Below are 9,375 nucleotides of genomic sequence, written 5' to 3'. Positions count from 1 at the left end.
ATTTACATGGGCTAGATGAGGCTGATAAAGGTCATAAGATTTGTTTTCATAGGATACCTCATTTATGTAATAGATAAATTCCATTGATGATGAATACAATGCTTCATAGGATGAATTGTTGTGAATTCTTAATTGAAAGTCAAGATTTTATCTTTAAGGTCTATGATACATAGCACATATTGGATATAGTGCAGTGGGTATCAAAGGCTCCAAGAGGGAAGATTTTTATAGAAAATAATTTTCATCTTCTGTAGTATGCTTAGACATGAGAAACTCAAAGATTAAACCAAACGCAAGTGACTAACTAGAAATCAAAAGTGAATTAGAGATAAGAGTCAATCAATCAAATCAAAAGCATCTCTATTTTGATGAAGTTGTACCAAATATATATGAAAATTCCATAGTTTTAAATATCACAATTCCAAAGACCCTATAGTATATTCTCCTTATAACTTTAGCACTAATGAGTAGCTTTAATATTTTTCAATTCTCACAGGCTTGATGAGCTTATGAAGGTCGTGAGAAACCTCATGAAGTCATTTCTATTTTAAAAATAAGCCTGGTGTATGTTAAGGACAACACTTATAATGTAAGACTGCAACTATTAGATGCTAATTACGCCTGGTCTATGAAATAGGATAGGCTAATCTCCATCCAAAATGCACTAAAGACAAAATAGAGTCAAACTTTTTTTTTTCAAATTCATGAAAATATAGTGATTTTTTTCCAATTTTCTTTTTGTTTTCAAATACAAACTATGCAGATCATGAAGATCAAATGTTGAAATTTTCAAAAAAATCCATGATATTTTTTATTTTTTGAAAATTGGTCAATTGTACAGTTTGGATGGAGGATAGTAGCATCCAAGACAAACTAGCTTGGAATCTAATGCTTATCATGCAACACTACAACTGGTTAAGGGTAATTAATGCATCACAAAAATAGCCAAAAAAATAATAATATATCAAGGAATTTTGGCTTTTTCTAAGGTATGCTCATGAACCTATGATGAAATGGTAAAATGTCCAATTCTTGTGAGCAACAAGTAGCCATAAAATGTATAATTCATGTGAACAACACCATAGACTATGCTATAATTGCATTCATTGGATATCAAAGAAAGTAGGAAACTAACAAGAATTGACATGGCCATGGAAATGGTAGCATTTTCGACATTGGTTTTTTTGCTATCTTGTGGTGAGTGGTAGTAGGTTCATGGAGGATTTAACTACAAAGAGGCTCTATCAAAGTCTATCCTCTTTCTAGAGGCCCAAAAATTTGGTAAACTCCCACAATCTCAATGAGTAAAGTGGAGAGGAGATTATGGCCTCACAAATGGGCACTTGCAAAATGTAAGTAGAAGCACAAATATTAGATTCCTTGTTCAATTTGTTTCAAAATAGAATGAAAGAAGATAATACTATTGTGAAAATTAACACTATTGTAGTCATTGGTTATTAATCTCCTATCATAAATGATTATTAAATTGTTGGAAACAAATTCACAGCTAATATAAAAAATAATGCAACTGCAACTTCACCAATAGAATATGGAAAGAAATTTAGAACATAGAGAACACAATATTTTTGAACAAATTTTCCATAGAAAAACCCCTAAGGGAAAACCAGTTCTGTAGATGAAAAATATATTAACTTCAACAAATCTAGAGATTCAAAATTCCTTGCCTCTCACTGGCAAAATTCAGACAACCTCTTAATTTCTCCTACTGATATTCCCCACTGCTATCTCCAACGCTATCACTACGCCCTTGCTAACACTACAAGATTGTTTGCTATCACTACAAACTCATTTTCTAATATTGCAAATGCTACTCCAACTCTTGTTGTTCTTTTTTCTATTATGTTCTCCAAATGCCTCCCTTGAACCCCTTTTATACTACTTAACCAAGAGGTTTCTAGTTGCTTCTTGACCAAGACAACTCAACCAAGAAGTTTCTAGTTTCTTCTTGATTAAAACAACCTAACCAATAGGTTACTAGTGGCTTCTAGAAGGAGTCAATTAATTAATGTAAATAATTATTTTTAGTAACTCTAACAATTATTTTCTAATTAATCACATGAGGATGAACAGTTGCCAAGCTACCTAAAACTAAAACTTCCTCTTCGTGAGGAAGTTGTTCTGCATGACATCTAACTTATCTTTGAAGAAGATGAATTTTTCCTTCCCCAATGTCTTTGTCAAAATTTCTACTACCTACTCCTTTGTAGGTATGTACTATAGCTAAACAACACCCTATTATACACAATCTCTTATGAAGTGATATATGATGTCTATATGTTTAGACTTATCATGAAACACTAGATTCTCAAACAACTTGATGTAACTCTGATTGTCACAGTGTATCATACTAGTCTCAACCTTTTGAACTAATAAGGCTACTAACAAATTTTGAAGCCATATAGCTTCACATGTTACCATGCTAGCTACTATGTATTCTACTTCTACTGAACTCAGAGCCACATATTTTTGCTTCCTATTGAACCAAGATACAACTCTTGATTGCAAACTGAAACAACACCCTAAAGTGCTCCTTTTGTCCATTGAACTTCTTACCCAATCTGCATTAGTATAGCCCATCAACATGATACCTTCACCTCAAACATATCTAATCTCATACTCAACTTTACCACAAAAGTAATGCAATACATGCTCGACTACTATCCAATGCATTCTCTTTGGTTCAACCATGAACTGAATAAGAGAGTTTATTACAAATGCTATATCTAGCCTAGTGTTGACCAAATACATAAGAAAACCAATCAAATGCCTGTATAAAGTGGGATCTACATCCTTCTCCTTAGATATGTCTAGCTTCCTCCAATTCATGATCATGGGTGTAGACATGGATTTGCAATCCTCCATCCCAAATCTCTTCAAGATTTCAATGCAATATTTCCCTTGACCAACAAATATCTCTCCATCTATCTGCCACACCTCCATGCCTAAAAAGTAGTGCATAAGTCCTAAGTCCTTATCTCAAACTCTTCTGCAAGATCCCTCTTGTAGTCTTCTATGAGCCCTAGTGAACCTTTAAGAAACAAGTCATCCACATAAAGAATAAGAATGAAAATCTCACCCCCAACCTCCAAGTAGTAGAGGTTAGTATCCACTTCACTCTTCACAAAGCCCATTCCCTGCAATTATGTATCAATGTGCTCATACTACGCTCTGGGAGCCTGCTTGAGTCCATACAATGCTTTCTTTAATCTGCACATGTGGGTCTCTTTGTTGTGTGCTACAAAGCCTTCTGGTTGCTCTATGTATACCTCCTCCTTTAACTCACCATTAAGGAATGCTTTCATGGCATCCATTTTATGGATCTACCATCCCATCTATGCTACAAATGAGATCAAAGCTCTTATAGAACTGTACCTGGCCACTCGAGAAAATGTCTCCTTGTAGTCTATTCCCTCCTTCTGAGAGAACCCCTTGGCCACAAACCTTTCCTTGTATTTCTTGATGCTACCATATACATAGTGCTTTATCTTATAGATCCAGTGTGATCCAACTACTACTCTATCTGTTGGTTAGGAACTATCTCCCACACATCATTTTGCATTATTAAGGAATACTCCTCAACCATAACATCTCACCATACCTGATGCTCTACAGCCTCTTGATAGCTGGAAGGCTCACTATCTACCAACTAACTAGCTAATACCACATAGTCATTAAACTTGGCTAGTTGTCTCTGTTATCTAGTACTCTTCCTAGGAACTCCCACAAACTCCTGAGTATCCCTTTGTGCCTCTTGAACCTCACAGTTCCTACTGCCAACTGTAGAAGATGAAATACCAACCTCTAAGTCTTCTAGATGCATTTTCTTTTGTACTTGTTGCTCCATACTCTGTAAAACTTCACCACCTGAGCCTACACTTGTACTGATAACTGTACTTATGCTTTGCTGCCCTTGACTAGGCCTTGGAGCTTCTACTGGCTGCTCACTCTAATCATCTGTTGGCAAATCTTTGGACCTTCTAAATGCCTTGTATTCCATGAAATTAACATCATGCTTGACAATAATTCTTCTAGTCTTGGGGATAAAAGTCCTATATGCCTTTGAGGTTTCACTGTACCCAACAAAGTACCCCCTCTCTCTAGTCTAATCTAACTTGGTACGTGTATCACCTAGAATACAAAAATATGCCAAATTCCCAAATATTCTAAAATGGCTAACATCATACTTCTTACCTATGAAAGCTTCCTCTGGTGTCATCCTCCCTAGCGCCTTGTGTGGAACTCAATTTTGAATGTAGACTATTGTACTACATGCTTCTGCCCATAAGTAATAGGGCATATCCTGGTCATGTAGCATAGATCTTGCCACCTTTGATATAGAATGCTTCTTCCTCTCAGCAACTCCATTATGTTGTGGATTGTGAGGAACTGTCCATTCTCTCTTGATTCCTTCCTTGGTACAAAACTTCTAGAAGTTATTTCCTTTGCACTCACCTCCATTGTCTAACTGAAGAACCTTTATCTTCTTTCTTGTCGAGTTCTCCACTAGATCCTTGAACTCTTGGAACCAATTGAAAACCTCATCCTTGGTCTTCAAGAAGTATATCCAGGTCTTCTTGGATAAATCATCAATAAAAGTAACATAGTACTCATATCCTTTAATAGACTTTGTCAACATCAGTCCACATACATCTAAATGTACTAGATCAAGAACACCTTTAGATCTGGTGTCACTCCTTGGAAAAGATGCTTTCGCAAACTTCCCCAACACACATCCTTTATATACAACATCATACTCTATGCTCACCTCTAGAACACTTGTCATCTCATGAAGCAATTTGAGTGCTCCATGATGAATATGGCCCATCCTCCTATGCCATAGCTCTCCAAGATCTCTAGAATTATAGATGCTCATGAGTACCTTAGGAGTATCAAAATGCAACTTGTAAAAGTGACCACTCCTAACTCCAATAGTTATGGGTGACTTCCAATCCTTGTGCTTAATCAACACGTGTCCCTCTAAAGAGTACATTATACCCCCTATCCTGAAGAATAGATACATAAATCAAATTCATTCCTAAGCCTGGCACATGCAACACATCATGAACTAGAATTATCTTTCCATTCTCCCTCTGAAACTAAATAGCCCCTTTCCCAACCGAGTTGAGTTTGGACAAGTTTCCCATAGAAATCTGGATATTGATGTTCTCCTCCTTATAACTCGAGAAGTACTCTCTAACTCTTGTCATATGAAATGATGCCCCACTATCTATATATCAAATAGCCTATGAGGTTGAGCTCACCATACAAGCTATAAGTGAAAACTCATCTTCCAGTCTACTGGAGAGTTCTTCTACACTTGCTAAAGTTGCCACCTACTTCTTTGCCTTTTTCCTTTCTGGGAAATCACTGACATAGTGACCATACTCGTGACATCCAAAGCACTTGACCTTAGAAAGGCCCTTCTTCTTCTTCTTCTTCTCACTTTGTGAGTTAGATCCCTTGCTAGGGCAACATTCTCCTATTATACCTCACTTTTCTTACTCTTGTTGGCCTCATTGACAAGATGTAGTCTAAACTCCTCCTGAGTGAAATCAGTCCATAGTCGATCCCAACTTGATAAACTATCTCGTCCACTAACAACTTGAACAAAGACACTCCATTGTTTAGTAAACCCATTTAGGGCTTTCTCACTAGCTCATCATCACTAGGACTATCTCCAACAGCTGCTAACTTGTCCTTGACAAGTCTAAGCCTGGTGAACTAACTTGTAACATCTTCTCCTTGGTTCATCTAGGTATTCTTTAGCTTCTCTCTGAGAATCATTTTCTTGTTGGTGGTAGCATTTTGGTATAGATTCAGAATGGCATCCCACCTCTTCTTTGCTATATCTAGCTCTGTGATATGTGGAACAATATAATCCTTGACACCATCGAGGATAATCCTCCTCACCTTGGCATCATCCTTCTTATATGTTGCAAGTTGTATATCATCTATAGGTATAACTATACTAGTGGTAGCATAATATTTGATACCATTCTCTTCCAATAATAAAGAAATTCTGGCCTTCCAGACACCAAAATTTGAGGCACCATCCAATCTATCCTAATCTCTCAAACCAGTTAAAGCCATCTATAGGGATTAAAGCAATAATTCTAAAGAGATCACTGTACGTAATATAGAACCTTAATTTCTTTCCTAGGGAAAAACTTTTCTACCCTCAACATTGCTATGATACCATGTGAAAATTAACACTATTGTAGTCACTAATTATTAATCTCCTATTGTAAATGATTATTAAACTGTTGAAAACAAATTCACATCTAATATCAAAAAATGACACAATTGCAACTTCACCAATAAAATACAAAAAGAAATTCAGAACACAGAGAACACAATATTTTTGGACAAATCGTCCCTAGAAAAATCCTTAAGGGAAAACCAGTTCTGCTGATGGAAAATATATTAACTTCAGCAAATCAAGAGATACCAAATTCCTTGCCTCTCACTGACAGAATTCAGACAACCTCCTAATTTCTCTTATTGATATTCCCCACTGCTATCCCCAACGCTATCACTACACCCTTGCTAACACTGCAAGATTGTTTGCTATCACTACAAACTCATTTGCTAACACTACAAATACTTCTACAACTCTTGTTGTTCTTTATTATATTATGTTTTTCAAATGCCTCCCTTGACCCCCTTTTATACTACTTAACCAAGTGGTTTCTAGCTACTTCTTGATCAAGACAACACAACCAAGAAGTTTCTAGTTGCTTCTCGATTAAAACAACCTAACCAATAGGTTACTAGTGACTTCTAGAAGGAGTCAATTAATTAATAAATAATTATTTTTAATAACTCTTAACAATTATTTACCAATTAATCACATGAAGATGAATTGTTGTCCAAGCTACCTAAAACTAACAACTATCACTCTATACTGACTCCATATCCAACTCAACTGTAGGTTGATATACCTAGGGGTTACTACGATGCATGCGATGATGTCAAAAATGGGCTCTCCATGGACTTCACTATCACCACACTCGCTTGGGGAACACTTGATTATGAAGAAGATTTGAAAACTGCAGGAGAGATTCAAAATGCTAGGGATGCAATCAAATGGGGGACTGACTACTTTCTCAAGGCTAGTGCAATTCCAGATCAGTTATGGGTTCAGGTGTAACGATCCTGGCTAATAAGCTATGCATCTATACAAAATAATGACAACATAATGAGCTTAATGGTAATGTCGATGTTGGTGTGTGTTGGTGTTGGTGTTGGTGCACACAATAGGTGGGTTATCCCGAGGTAGATCATAATTGTTGGGAGCCTCCAAAAGATATGGAGACTTCTCGTACTCTATACAAGATTGATAAAGACACGCCTGGTTCATAAATTGCAATAGAAACACCAGCGGCCTTGGCCGCTGCCTCCATTGTTTTCAGAGTCGTAGACCCTCCTTACTCATACCTTCTCCTCCAACGTTCTCAATCGGTATGTTTGGGTGCTCAAGTGAAATAAAAACTCAAAAATAAACAACTTTCAGCAACCCATCTTGAAAAAATATAATCCATCCATCTTCTTTCTAATGGGCATTTTATGTTTCTCTTCAGTTCTTCAGTTTTGTTGATCGATACAAGCGCACCTACAAAGGAGAGTTCCCCCTTTATTATTCTTATTCAGGCTACCATGTAAGTAGAATTGGTTTTCTTTTAAGATATATATTTATAACACGTTGTTGTAGTTTTAACTTGTAGAGCATGATTTCAGGACGACCTTCTCTGAGCTTCATCTTGGTTATACAGAGCTACCAAATCTCCATATTATTCAAACTACATCAAGCAGCATGATGATCTTAGAACATATATTAATGAATTCAGCTGGGAACTCAAATATGCTGAAATTCATGTGCTCCTTATAGATGTAAGCATAGATCTATTGGTGTTGTTTTTCAAATAAAATATAAAATAAATGTACTCTATCATAAAGCTAACTTGTGCGCTTCACCAACCAGTAACATTTCAAGGGGAAGTTCAATTCACAACTTACAGAAGTCACACAGAAAAGTCTCATTTCTTCCTTTTCTATTGACAAGAATCAAAAGTCTCAGTCATATCTATAATTCTCCTTTTCAAATCATAATTATCAATATTTTGTTATTCTTTTGTTGCAGGAGGTTTGCTGTATGTTAGAGATGGTGCCAACACTCAATATGTTACCAGTGCTTCTTTTTTGTTGGCAAGATACAGTGAATTACTTTCAGCTAAGAGGCAAACATTATCATGCGGCAGTACTCTCTTTAAAGCTAGCGACGCTATGGATTTTTCTACGCTACAAGTAAGAAAATTGCATATATTTGTAATTGTATTGTAGCACATACAATATAGAAAAATCTAATCATAATTGTATTGTGGGGCATACAATATAATGAACCCTAATCATATCTTTTGCAGATTGATTATTTACTAGGAAAGAATCTTCTGGGCATGTCATATATGGTAGGATACGGTTCCGAATATCCAAGACAACCACATCAAAGAGAAGCATCTATAGTTTCTATCCATCAACAACCAGGGAAGATCGAATGCATTGAAGGCTTCATGAGCTGGTTTCACAAAAATTCTTTCAATCCAAACACATTAACTGGAGCAATGGTTGGAGGACCAGATAGATATGATAGCTTAGGAGATCTCATGACCAAACCTAGCATGCTTGAACCTGCAACATACATAAATTATCCTCTCATTGGTGTCCTTGTAAAATTGTACTTAATGTCATGCAAAATGCAATGTTGACTTGTGACAAGTCCATCATTATTAAAGGGATGTCTTCCAAAGTATGTTTAGACATAAGAGGTTGGAAGGTCAAACCGAACATAATAGAATAACTAAAAACACAAATGACTTTAAGATAGAGTTAGTCAAAAGAGCTTATTGATTTTGATGAAGTTGTGCATGTGCACACGTAGACAAGCACACATAGGCAGAGTTTTAGAATTATTTTCTTAATAATTGTCACAATTAAAAAGCCCCTATATCATGTTTTCGTTGAGATCTTTGGAACGTACATATCCATAATTAGAGAAATATTTATGTAAAGTTTGGTATATGCTTATCATTTTTCTTTGGCTGACACTCGAATGATTTCTTATGTCAACATTGATATTGGTTGTTATTTCATTAATGTCTACATTACTCCTATTAATACTTTGTATGTTTATACACATGTTACGGTGTGTTCCAATACTTTTTGTTCTACAATCTTTTATCTTTCCCGATGTCATGTAAGCCTCATTTACATATCACACGCTAGTTTTCACCATAATATTCACCTTCAACTTTCATAATGTCATTGCATATTCCCCTTGCATAGGATTTGTTTCTTGTA

At 35.9% G+C, this 9,375-nt stretch overlaps 1 pseudogene; it reads left to right on the top strand.

Moving 5' to 3' along the window:
• The first annotated feature begins 1,145 nt into the window (after positions 1-1,145).
• On the top strand, positions 1,146-8,783 carry LOC149537234 (endoglucanase 16-like; annotated as a pseudogene).
• Positions 8,784-9,375: the final 592 nt, after the last annotated feature.

The sequence above is a fragment of the Cupressus sempervirens genome, chromosome 10 (assembly GCF_028749045.1).
Source record: "Cupressus sempervirens isolate cs-2001-9-10 chromosome 10, ASM2874904v1, whole genome shotgun sequence".
NCBI lineage: Eukaryota > Viridiplantae > Streptophyta > Pinopsida > Cupressales > Cupressaceae > Cupressus > Cupressus sempervirens.
Note: the sequence above shows the minus strand (reverse complement) of the source record. Positions and strands in the feature narration are given on the sequence as shown.